Source organism: Equus quagga, chromosome 8 (genome assembly GCF_021613505.1).
Source record: "Equus quagga isolate Etosha38 chromosome 8, UCLA_HA_Equagga_1.0, whole genome shotgun sequence".
NCBI lineage: Eukaryota > Metazoa > Chordata > Mammalia > Perissodactyla > Equidae > Equus > Equus quagga.
Genome location: NC_060274.1, coordinates 100,384,952 through 100,399,154, shown reverse-complemented (window position 1 = coordinate 100,399,154; position 14,203 = coordinate 100,384,952).

Genomic DNA, 14,203 nt, shown 5'->3' with positions numbered 1-14,203 from the left:
TCAAAGAATGCTGGCAGCCACCAGAAGCTGGAATAGGCAAGGAACGAATTCTCCCCTAGAGCCTTTGAAAGGAGTACAGCCCTGCCAACACCTTCATTTCAGCTTGTTGAAACTAATTTTGGACTTTGGGCCTACAGAATTACAAGAGAACAAATTTGTATTGTTTTAAGCCACTAAATTTGAGGTTATTTGTTATAAGAGTCCCAGGAAACAAGTACGATGACTCTTACTTTTTCATTTTTCATTCAAATCTCTAAGTGATAAAGAGAATTTGCCATATGGATGAGAGACGAGACTAAAACCATTGTCCACTATACTAGTTCTCAACTAGAACTGTACATTTCAATCACCTAGCAACTTAAATAATCCAAGGCAGGTTCTACCCTTGAATTTTCATTAAGTCCAAAAAGTCTAATAAATCCTGGACATGAATATTTAGATATACTACTTCTCCTCCTGCTTCAGATAAATGAGCTCAGGATGGCTTTTTGACTGTGGAGACTAAATTAGCATCCACTATGTATGTCTTACATTTTCAGAACCCAGTGGGGCAAGAAGCTTCCCTTTTTTGCTTTTTATTTAAAGCTTTTAGTCCTTGAGCTAATTTATAATGGTGAACACATGAGCACATACAATGTCTTATGTCTGTTGCCACCTATCAATGTCTATTATACGTGGGAGAGACAGATATTAACTTGGTGCAATAGATCAAATAGCTATTTAAATAATTTAAATTTCTTAAGGATTAAATTATCTCTTACTTTAGAACTTCCTGGACCTCGAGATAGCGTAGACTCATTTCTCCTGCTCTTCACACAAGTGCCTAGCTGGGAGGTGCTCCTCTACCACAATAGAGGCTCAGCCAGGGAAACAAGACTCCCTTCCTCCAGCTAGAGGTACCAGGTGGCCAGCCTGAGGTAACTCCCTCAGCTTCCTCAGATAACACCAGCAGGGACCAATGGAAGCCCTAGTAACATCAGATACATACCTAGCAGACCAGAAGTATCACTACAAAGACTGAAAATTGAATCGCCATTGGAACCACAGAACACAAAATCAGGGTAAGTCCTGTGTGGTAAACTTAAACAGAACGACTGTCAAAATAAAAGATTTAAGTAGGAGTCAGAGTCTCTCAACATAATAGCCAAAATGTGCAGAATACAATAGAAACTCACTATCACACCAAGAACCAGGAAAAAAAAAATTGAATGAGAAAAGATGCAGTGGAAATTCAAACCAGGCAGACTACTTTTGCATATTTGCACTTATCTGCTTTTTCTTAAGGACCTGAAATAAATAAGGAATTTGTTGTAGAAGGTATATTGCTCCACTCAGTATTAACTTGGGAGCAAAAATATGAAGAACTGATGATCAATGAAAGTAAATTGGAGTGTAGGAAACATTTCAAACTAATCACAAACGCATTAAAGTACAAGTTTGGTCAAAATTTCCGAAATACAAATGTATTCTTCTGTCAAGAGTCAGTGCAAGACAAGCAAGAGAAATGAACAAACTTAAGAGTTGTAACTTCGAATTTAACAAATGATGTGAGAGGAAAAGGGCACTTTTGAAGTGTCTGTCTCTGCAGCATTCACATCAGCTCCTGAATGAAGAGAACTCAGTCTTGAAAATGCAATTCCCCCTCATTTAAATTCTATGCCGTGGTGATACATTTTTCTGTCATTGTTCATACACTTTTAAAATGACAGTCAACTGCAGTGAACAAAAAGTCAACATAAACCCAATGCCACATGTATTTTTTTAATATTTTAATAAAAATAAAATTGTTAATAAAATGAAGAAAGTTTTTATAATTATGTCGAATTTTTTTTAAAAAAATTAACCAATCCAGGAGTGGTTGTAGCTGAAATGAAAAATATGAGAAATTTGATCTGCAAACAAGAGAGCATGTGAACAAAAATAGCACCAGTTTGCGGTTTGGTACTGTTGAGAGCCCTCTGTCTGAGCCTTTGTGATATGTGGTTTACCTTCTCCAATGAAAAGAGACATATGTTCCAAATAAACAAGCACATTCTCTCTACCAAAACCAATATTACTAATAAAACAAAACCAGTGACTAAGGAAAGTAGAGAACCGTAATTAGAACATGACAGTTTCTCAAAATAAAACTACCAAAGAGATTTTGTATAATTCAAAAATGAAGACATATGATGAAGAGTACATTTGGAGGCATTGTCTTCATTATTTTATGAAGTATTATTAATGTTTTGTTATTTATAAAAAAGTGAACATAGACTAATATGTTTACCTTTGAAAATATAAATGAATTTACAATTATTTTCAGTAAAGTAAAGTAAAACTACAGGTATGTCTGGTAATATATGTTTGTAATTATATGAAATAATAAAATCTTGTCTAGAAATGCCTTTTTCTGGTATTCTATTTTCCTGCATTTTTTGGTCCAGATAATATTCTAGGTATTGGTTTAATTCGGTAAGTGCACTAGCAGTTGCAGACCCACTCAAATATTGGATGCCATATGAATAACACCAGTTGTGGGAGAGAAAAAGCATAAAGTAAATACTAGAGAAATAGCTTCCAAAGGGACAATTTGTGCATTGTGCTTAACAAATTAATCTTTCCTCTCTAGGATCTTGGATCCACCAGTTTCCATAAACTCCACATCTGTATGCTGTCCTCAAACAGATGAGTTTTCTACTGCATCCAGATTTTTAGATTTCTGAGAATTTACCATCAGCTACTCTCGTCCTACTGGAAAGCAAAAATCTCCCTTTCTCAGCTTTTTTTACTTTGTTGCATTGTTCTAACTTCATTTTTACCATTCAGAACTCTATTGACAGTCTGCTGATGGTGGCAGACACTGCTGTGCCTGTCTCATAATGTTTGTTCACTCTTACTAATAGCATCCCAGTTTTGCTCAAAGTAGTCACTCAAAATGTATCTTTTCCAACATCTCTTCTAGTAAAGATTGTCCACATAACAAAGTTCTGTCCAGTGACCACTTTAGGGGGATTTAATTCAATATCTTAGGACATTTGATGATCAATATTACTATTATCAGAGGTGTTATTAAAAATAATATTACAAATTAAGCCAATTTTATACAAAGTAGCAATTATTTTATGAGTTAGACTCGAGCTTCCAACAAAACTAGCCCTTATCCATGTGACAATGTTATCATGGATTGGGATTTAAATGAATGACCAAATCCCTTGGTTAATTATTGATTCCAAGTCTGTGGTAGTCATAATCATATATCCTCTTTCCTATTACAAGGAGGTACTGACAAAGGTTACCAACAGACCTTATGTTTAAGTAGTGCTTAGCCTCCCCTCACCAATAAAATCCCAGTCAATTTAAATAAGTTTCCAATTCCAGCCAATAATTTTGTATGTCTAGTTTTTGTTTATGTGTGGGACTTAGCTGTTAGAGAGCATTTATGTAGATTACATGCCCCATTTATGAATTCCTATAAATTAATGGGCTGTTAGTTTCTCACAGGTTCACTCCTTGAGTTTCCACTGCCAAGATCCCAATCCACTCTTTTTTCTACTTTCTATCTGGAGAAGCATGATAAACAGCACCGCTTTTTTAGTGTGCAGGATGTTTTCCATCTTTGTTTCTGGGTATCATGTCTATTTACCTGTTCAGTTTGCTTCATCTAGTTTTCTAAAACTGTATCGTCTGTTTAATCCACTTGCCATCTTTTCTTTTCTTCCTTAAATGTTATCCCTTGTATGCATTCAGTAGAGGCCAATCAGTCGTTTGCCTCAATCTGTCTTTCTTCTTGAAGACAAATTCAGCTTGTCCTAGTACTACTAATCTTGTGATACTTTTACCTAGGTCTCGTTTAGAGTATTTTGGCCAGTGTTGGTTTAGCCACCAGATGTTACGTTCTCACAGAGTGGTTATTGCTTGGGTATAATTGGAGTACATATTTTGGACTTGATATATTGAGTACCCTAGAATTATATAATGTGGATAGTAATGACCCCAATTATACTTAAGTCTGAATATGCCAAAGATTTTTACATATACGAAATCAGTGGGAATTGTGATTTTTAGTAGTTGGTATTGAAACACAAAGGGTCACTCCTAAACTGATATTTGCTTTATTTTGTCAATATTCTTTGCCTTGATTATTGCTCTCCATCCACAAACACACGGTCTATAGACGTTAAGATACATGGAACTATGATAACTTGGGCACTCTACAAGTATCCAGTATATTCCAGCATCTTCCTTAACTGATCATCATCTGGATGAACAGGTACACTGTGACTTGTGGTCCTTTGTGTGCACTCAGGAGACAACAGTTCCTATCTAGTACTCCTAAAAGGATTATGTCATAATAGATAAACCTGTAAAATGGGAACCAAAACACTATTAGAATTATTCTAAGTGTTTCTTGGAATATAATATAGATATTCCGGATTGAATGCTTCTTAAATCATTCAGAGCCAATATGGACATCAGCCTCACACAAAGAAGGATGTTTCAAAGGCAAATTGCTTGACCCTTATACACATCTGTAAATATAACTAAGAAGTGATATTATTCTCCTTTATGCAGACTCTCACAAGGGAAATGTTTGTTAGAATTTCCTTCTTGCATTTTCCATTTATTGTTTCCCTTTCCATAAGTAATCACTTTCCATTCTTTACATTTGTCATTAATTTTTACTCAGACTCTCCCTTGCTCCCAGTTTAGGACTGTCAGATTCAGCCATAGGACTACAGAAATATGATTTGCCAATGCTTCCCCTGTCATTCATTTCCAGTCTAACAGATTAAGGATATGAATATGGAATAAGGATATGAATGGATTAAGGATATGAATCTTGACCCACCGTTTCATATTCTCTGTATTTTGCCCTGTACTAATATTAATTGTTCCGCCTGTAAGGCACTACCTTGTTTGATTGATTCTGTCTCTCCCTTTGAGATTGTAATCATTTGATGGAAGGGATTATGTTTTATTTATTTTTGTGAACCAGCATCTAACACTGTTTCACTAGGGATAAATGATTGAATTAATGAATAAATGAATGGGGCTAGATAAACCAAACACAAATGGAAGGTAGGAAATTCACATAAAACTGGACATAGACGGATAAGACCTTAGGAAGCCACCTATAAGATTAATTGTAATTAATGGAGGGTGGAGTGATAAGAAAATAAAGGATAAATGTTAGAGATTATTTTTCTGTGTTGAACACTTGCACAAAGGTTGTGTTTTTTGTTTGTCATATTCTATTCTGAAGATTTTTAATCATTTAACAGCAACTCACTGATTGTTTATTAATGTATCTGATTTCTAGATGTGCAATTGTCCATCCAATGATAAAGAAAAGTTGTTTAAGTGTTAGAAGGTAGTGGTTAAAAGGAAGACAAAAGATGCCATTTTCTACCTTCAACTGCATCATTAACCCACCTTGTGAGTTGCACACATTTAATTCCTCTTGCCTTAGTCAGCTCAGGTGTGAGATTGGGTGGAAATTTGTAACTGATGGTCCACATGAATAGTTTGATTAAAGATTTCCAAGCAAATTAAATGAGATTGAATTTAAATTGTTTTCTGAGACTGAAATTAACTCAGACTAAACATTTCATAAAGTTGTTGAGGTCTCTATAGTTACTAGAAGGTTATTTTTTTTAAAGTTCCATGATATTTTAAGAGGATAAAGAAAATTTATAATAGGTAATTTGTTTCCAATAAAGATGCTCTGTCTCTATTTTTCTATAGGAAGGCTCAGATCTTATGGACTTAAATATTGCAGATCTATTACACTTTCAAGGGTGAATTGGGTTCCCCTGTGAATAGAGTTTCTTTGTCTTCTCCTCTTCCCTCTTCCCTCTTCCTCTCCTTCTCACCCCTCCCCCTCTCCCTCCTCCTCCATCATGGTGTCTTCATCTGGAATGATTTAATGGGTTTAATAGGTTGCCCCTTAAAAAAAAAGTCCCATTTGGACACTTTCATTTTACTGACTTGGACATTGAAGCACAAAATGGGTGAAAAGTGTTATAATATTATTGTGAATTAGTAGTTAGAAAGGAAAAAAATGTGAACTGCTTAAGTTTTGTGTTACTTTCAAACTCTTAAAAAGATAATAATGATTTAGACTTAGAAGAAGGATAAATTGTAAAACTTGAATTTTTGTGTGAAGCATATTGTTTCCATCATGACTTAGAGGGATAACACGAAGGCAAATTCCAGTTATTAATGTGTTTTGAAAGCATAAAATGACATATAATGAGATGGAAGACCCAGAAGATAGACGAAAATAGTTGGTTTCATAAATTTAAAAAGTAGAGAATAATGCAAAGTCATACATATCTATTTTATTGAAAAACTAAGAAAGATTTAATTCCAGCAAGTAGACATTTGGATAAACTTTTATACTTAGATATATCATTTGAGGTGGAAATGTGAATCTATTTTAGAGAATTGTAGTTTTGAACAGTTCACAGTTCACCGTATTCATCAAAGTGAATTAAAAAATAATTACATGTTTAGAATTAAACTTCAATAGCATCTTAGTATTTGAAAAGTTTACCTGAACTTTATCTGGTCTTTATGCTGATCACATTGAAGGACACAAACCTGTTAAAATAACGTTAATTTTAAGTGAGGTTTTGTTCTAATTGGCATTTGTTATCATGCACACTGCCTGAAATTTTTTTAGCTTGCCTTCATAAGCCTCATGTATCAGTGTATTTCATGACACAGATGGATAGCCATCTGTATAAATTTAAACCACATATGAATTTCAATGAAATTTTTTGTCTAGACTGATGTAAATGTGGTGAAAGTACAACACTTATTTTATGGTCCTAGGCCCTATGTAAGGATTATATAAGCCTTTCGTCTTTAAAATACTCTAATGTGATTTCGGGAATACTGAGCAGTGGAGAGATAGCTTGAGGAATGACTGACACTAGAAAAATGACTCTGGATATTACTCTCAGACCAGGAGCTAATGAGGTCAAAATTGATAATAAGGCATGAAGCAAAAGAGTCAGTCCAGGGGAAATGTTCGCTTTCATTTTATAACTCCCTTATTTGACTGACACAGACATTTCATATATTATTTGGGGCATAAAAAGTTAGGTTTGTCTTTAATAGGAAATATTTGAGAAAGTGAAATTTTTCTAACTCTTGAATAAATCCTAGTAGAACACTGAGTATTCCCTTATGATTCTCAGTTGCCTACTGTATTGTTTTGTACTAAATAATTTTTTTGTGGTAAGCAATCATATTCTGTGTTGATAGTTAAAAATGCTCATGGCAGTCTATATGGCTGATCACGGTTTCCATCTTGAAGCCCCCAGCTCTCAGCTTACATGAAAACATACTGAAGTTTTCTTCCTACTTCGTTGGTCTCTCCTTCTCCTCCTTTCTCGGCTATTCCTCTTCTAACCATGCTCTAATTACTGGAATTTTGCAAAGGGTTTTGTGCTCTCCTTTCTCCATGTTTTTGACTATCAATACTATAGTTTTTACATGCAGTGTACACCAAATGTATATCATTAATCTAGATGTCCTCTTACCATATTCATTTTTCTACTTACCATCTCTATTAAATATCCTATGGACCTTCCAAACCTTTTTATATTTCTCTCCTCCTGAGGACAGCCAAATTCAGATAGGTCTGAATGTTCATTTCCTCTCCCCTGTTAGGAGTTTAGCAAAAAGTTGGTTCAGAATATAAGGTAGCACAAAGGATCTCTAGACCAGAGCCAATAGCTGAGCTCCAGAGGCACCCATTATGAGGCCCTTTTCTTTACCAGGAAACTTCCATTATTTGGTCGTCAAGGAAATATTCTTTGTATCCCTTTACTTACAAATATGCAGAGCAATGAGGAAAATGGTCCCTTCATTGGAGAATATTGTTTGGTTAATCAAGGTATATGATCTAAGAACACTACTCAGAAGATGGTGAGATGACAGGATCTCATGCAGTGAGTAAATTTCTCCAATAAGCCTTACTTTATCCTTATACCATGTGTACCCTTTTATTACAACCTCCTCCCCAAATATAGTCATCTTCTAAGAAATGGCACTGTTATTTACCAAATGTTTTAAGCCATGAGCTAGGAGTCACTCTATATTCCACCCTCTCCTTCACCTTAACATTCTATCAGTTATGTTGTCCAATCTGCCCCCAAAATATGTTGTAAATGTACCCCCATATCTCCATCTCAACTGCCATTCCTCTGTCCACAACCGTCATCATCTTTAACTATTGCAACAACCTCATAACTGGTCTTTTTGCCTCTGCTCTTGCCCTCTCCAGTCTATTCTCCCATGCAGCAAGCAGCAAAAATAATCAGCCTAAACATAAACTGGATCACTTCACTTAAAACCATTGGCTCCTAGTGTACTTAAACAGCACTCATATTTCTCACCAAGGTGGATTAGACTTTAGTATGGACCCTAATTTTCTCTCTATTCTCATCTCTTACTCTTCTAGTGACCACTGAGCTTCAGCAACCTCCAGCTTCTTTCTTTTCCTAAAAAAGGTTGTACTCCTTCCCACCCCAGCACCTTTACATATGCCGTTTCCAATAATGGAAAAGTTGTCTCACAAAGAGAACCTACTCCTGGCCATCTTTCTGGCCACTCACCCACTTCATATACAAAATTAATTTTTTAATCTCCAAAAAGTAATTGCATAACAATCCTATGGAAATGAGGCCCCCCCTACACTTTTATTGTCTTGATACACCTTGTCAAATTTTTACTTATAATTTTTTATTATAAAATGTATTTTTTATAGTTGTTTTTTACCAACTTGTTATTTTTTTCTACTCCTTCACTGGAAGGTAGTTTCCATGTTCCATGATGCCTTGCCCACTGTTGGGAAATGTCTATTCAGGTCGTTTGCCTATTTTTAAATTGGGTTATTTGGGTTTTGCTATTGAGTTGTATGAGTTCTTTATATTTTTTGGATATTAACCCCAATCAGATATATCATTTGCAAATATTTTCTCCCATTCCATAGGTCATATTTTCATTTTGTTGATGGTTTCCTCTGCTTTGCAGAAGCTTTTTAGTTTGATGTAGTCCCACTTGCTGATTTTTGCTTTTGTGACTTGTGCTTTTGGTGTCATATCCAAACAATTATTGCCAAGACCAATGTCAGCGAAGCTTACAAAGAAACAAAGACTTGTACAAACTTGTACAAACTTGTACAAATATTTAAAAGGCATAAGGGTAATTTCTAATATATCATTGAGTGAGAAGTACTTCATTAGTGTAATTTATAGATAATATTATTCAAAGCTGTGAAAGAAAGAATATTTAAGTTTAACATCAATAATCCCTATTAAAATTTAAACATCTTCAATAGGGTAATAGGTCTTGGGAAACTGAAATTTAAAATTTTTCTATTACAGAGTGAAACAAACCTAATTTGAGTACACACTTGCTAGAAAGAGAAGTCATTTTTGTGCTAACCTCTTTATTACTCCATCATTTTCTCCATTAATTTCAATGCTTATAACCCTAACTCTGTAAGTACTGATTCACAAAGTAATTTTCTTTCTTCTTTTCAGAGTAATAATGTCCCTGTATTTTCCTTTTGTTACACTAGAAACTATCATCTCTTTTTTATGCATTTCCAGTTAAGCATTCATCTTGGTCCAGGTGTTCTCAAGCATTTTCTAATGTCGTCTTCTGAAGCCACTTCAAAATGCTTCTTGGCAAATTCATATTTAAAAGAAAAAGAGAGCAAATTTGCAGACTAAGATTAAATATTGCTCTATTATTTCCAATTGGCCTTCCCTCTCTTTTCGAACTAATAGCAGTTTAGAGGTACCCAGATTGATATTCTGTTGAAAATGATACACATTCATAAGAACCATTTCATTCAGCTTTAATGAAACAGTTACAACTGTGCTATTGCCTATGATTCAGAAAAACTGTAGGTCTTCCTATTTGGCCTCATTCTCCCATGATCTGTCAATTCATTTGCTCTTTAGAGTTTGTGGAAAGGTCTTTTCTTCACCCACCTAAATGGTGTATTTATTTAATGGTCCTCTGATCAGAATGCTTTGGCAGCCTGATTTTAGTTGATATTTTTAATTCATTGATTTTGGCATAATAATATATTCAGGAAAAATGATCACACATAAAAAATATGGTGGTTATAATTGCTGATTCTTGTCATCAAGATGTGCTATCATAGCACATATAAAGATTGGACTCAGTGGTGAGATAGAAACACTACTGAACCCCTTCACCAAAGGAGGTTTAATGATATCACACAGGGTGTGATGGCAGCCAAAGTTCTGTCCAGTGGAAAAACGAGTTCTCAGCTCATATTCCAAGCAGGAAGTTGCTCCATTAATGAAGGAGCCAATGAGATAATATCTCTTTCATTTTTACAGTGTGAACATGTCACAAAGGAGCACAGAATTGGTTTTCAGAGCACAGAGAGCTTGGGTTTAAGAGCAGAATTGCGACAAAGGTTAAGCACGGAGAGAAGCCCATTAGAGGACAGCAAGTTGTGAGCATAGGCACTTAGCAGGGGTGTTGCTGGAGCTGACCTTCTCAGGAGTTGATGAAGACTGTGTACTTCAAATTAACTTTGAGCAAATTCAGATGTAGAGATTGAATTTTTGTGCGATTAGTAATATGTTCCCAGAAACAAGAAAGCAACATAGTATAGGAGGAATTTGATATGACAAGATCAGCCTCACTGGGATAGGACAACAATGAGAAAAATCACTGCAAGCTCCATGAAACTCCATTGTCTATCCCCAGTACCTAGTACAGTGCATGGTGCAAAGGATGTATTCAATAAATATTTGTTGAATAGAATAATTAATGAAGAAGGTACATTATAAATCACACCATATTTTCTTGAAAATAAAGTTGGAAATTAATTTAGAATGTTCATGTTCAGTGTTTCTTTATGGGCAAAATATCTTTATACTATCTGAGCAGTATAATATACTTAATATTTATTGTATAGGGACAGTTCAAACATTCCCAACTTAACCTATTATTTCTTGATTTAAAGTAAACATCCAGATGTATTTGTATATAGGTACCTGAGCTTCATGGATCACTGTCAAGATTTTGGTGGCCGGAATAAATAAAGCATAGCAAGACAAATCTTATATAGGGTGCTACCCTAGCCAAGCAGATTTCATTTAGAAAAAGTGCATCTTACATGGAGCCATGTACTAGAGGAGAGTCATCTTAACCACCTTTAGGAGAAAATATATCTGCTTATGGTATGTTCAATATGAACTAAAATTGAAAACTTATTATAATATAAGGCTTGGGATAAAAGCTTATTACAAGCTGTACTAAGTTCTTCCGAATTTTATTTCATTAGTGTTTCTGTTTCCTTCAAAGACATATTTGAATATTTTATTTAGGGTTTGTTTTGCTTTAGGAAAATTTCATGGCTTCCTTCATTATTTTTACTGGAATAGACTTCAGAAGGTCTTATTGCATGAATTTTTAAAGCCATCTTTGGTTTTTTGAGATTTATTGATAAAGGGTAGTGCTTATTTTATGCTGTAAGAAAATCAGCTGAGAAATGTTGTCATCTCTACTAAAAGTGCTTCTTTCAGAGAATGCAGTGAGAGTGACTCTAATGTTAATACTGTACCCATCATCTAGCCACATACGCTACACCTTCTGTAAGGAGGAGCTATACAGGCTTACAACCAGGATAACTCTGGAGTTGGGGAACCAGAGAGAGAGTGCCTGGGGTTGTTTGTGGAGAGCACTGTGAACAGAGACACAGCTGTGCACTGTAGCTGGGCTCTGGAAACTCGTGAAAGCTGATACAGGAGGGAAAGTAGTTACAAGAACAATCTGATAGATTTGACTGGTAGTTTACTTTGAGTTATTTTCAAGGGATCTTCCGGTAACATTTACTTTACAGTCTCTTTGAGGCACTTAGTTAATTGTTTTATGTAGAATACTGTCTTCTATAACTACCACATCTGAATAATTTTCAATAAATTATAAGAAGTCATATTCACAGACAAGACTATTTGTGGTAGTAGATTCCATAAGGAACCTGGAAGATACAAGTGATTTACCACATTACATCTGTAATGTGGGTGAGTGTGTACACAATATAAAGTGTGCCACATAATGATGTTTTGGTCAGTGACAGACTGCTTATAGACAGTGGTACCATAAGATTTGTACCACATAGCCCAGGTGTGTAGCAGGGTATACTATCTAGATTTGTGTAAGTACACTCTATGATGTTCACACAACAACAAAATCGCCTAAGAATGCATTTCTCAGAATGTATCCTCATGGTTAATTGATGCATGACTGTACACATTTTAATTTCAATGGCAGAGATGACAACCTTGAAAATACTACCATTATTGCCCACTTAGAGATACACTATGTATAAAACTTGATTTGAAAGTAAGCTACTTGAGGGAAGGAAAAGTAACTCATCCTTGTATGCCAAGAACCTGAATCTCCTTTTTGTGATTTAAAAAAAATCCTCTTTGCTTTAGCAATATTTAAATAATCTCTCATATTTCGGTTGTCTCCAGTGGTCTGCAGAACCGTAATACCCGCTTCAGCTGTAAGGTCTAAAGTCCGATTCATTTTGAGATGTTTAAATTCCTGAAGTAGATTTATATCTCTCCTTTGAAGATTATGTTATCATCATACTGTAACACCTTAGTAATGATTATAGTGGCCTTTTTATGTTCTTTTCATTTTTTCTAATTATCTTTCTCTAAAAATGCCATTCTACTCCTATTTTTTGTCTCATTTTTCCTCAACCAGATCATTTCAACTGGCCTGTACTGAAAAGGCCTGATAATAAACAAAACTTAGTGAAAAAACCTACAATAAGATATCACTTCACACCCATTAGGATGACTACTATTAAAAATAATAATAAGTGTTAGCAAGGTTATGGAGAAATTGGAACCCTTGTGCACTGTTCTTGGGACTTTAATATGGTGTAGCTGCTATAGGAAACAGTATGGCAGTTCTTGAAAAAATTAAAAATAGAATTATCATATGAAACAGCAGTTCCACTTCTAGGTAAATATACAAATTAGTTGAAAAGAGGGTCCCAAAGAGATATTTTTATGCCCATGTTCATAGTAGCATTATTCACAATCGCCAAAAGATGGAAGCAACCCAAGCTTCCGTCAACAGATGAATGGATACGCAAAATGTGGTATATATATATAATGGAATATTTTTCAGCCTTACAAAGGAAGTTCAGGCACATGCTACTGCAGAATACTTGAGAATATTGTGCTAAGTGAAGGAAACCAGTTACAAAGGGGCAAATACTGTATAATTACACTTATGTGAGGTACCTAGAGTAGTCAAACTCATAGAAACAGAAAGCAGAATGGTGGTTACCAATGGCTGGGGGAGAGGAAAATGAGGAGTTGTTTAATTGGTATACAGTGCCCATTTTGCAAGATGAAAAGGGTTCTGGGGATTGTCTGCACAACAATGTGAATGTACTTAGAACTAGTGGACTGTCCACTTAAAAATAGTTAAGATGGTAAATTTTATGGTTTGTGTATTTTACCATCACTCAAAAAATAAAAATATTGGTGAAATAAAATAATGGATTTAAAATAATCCTAGAATCTATTGCACACATTCCATTAATATTCCAAATTTTATATGCTTTTTTCTTATTATGTAATTTTTCACTGTGACTGGCACTGTGCTTTTATATTGATATTTAGTGACTGACTGTAATCCAAATTAAAGCTTTCATTAGAAGTTTTTCATTTCTCAGTACTACAATTAGTCATCAATACCTGGAATCACTTATTTTATAAATTTGTTTTGCCATTTGTGTCCAATAAACACACATGTATATGCAGACACTTTGTAATTAACACACTATAACATTGTGGGTGCAACTGGACTTTTCAGACTGGTAAGAAGAAATATATGGATAAACATGCATATAGTTTTAGAATATTTTTGGAGGACAAACATTTACCAATGTAAATTTACTGGCCAATTTTGATTTCACAAAAATGGCTATTGTGTACTCCTGTTCAGCCATGTTCTTTGTGTAATATATACTTTACACCATTATGAACTGTCTACAAGTTGCATGCATGATGTTCTCTTTGTAAGCTTCTCAAGAATCAAAAGTAGAAAGCAGAATCCCAAGTTCTAAAATAAATTATTTAAACCTCAAAGGAAATTATGCTAGACAAGTACACAGGCTCTGAGAAGGGTT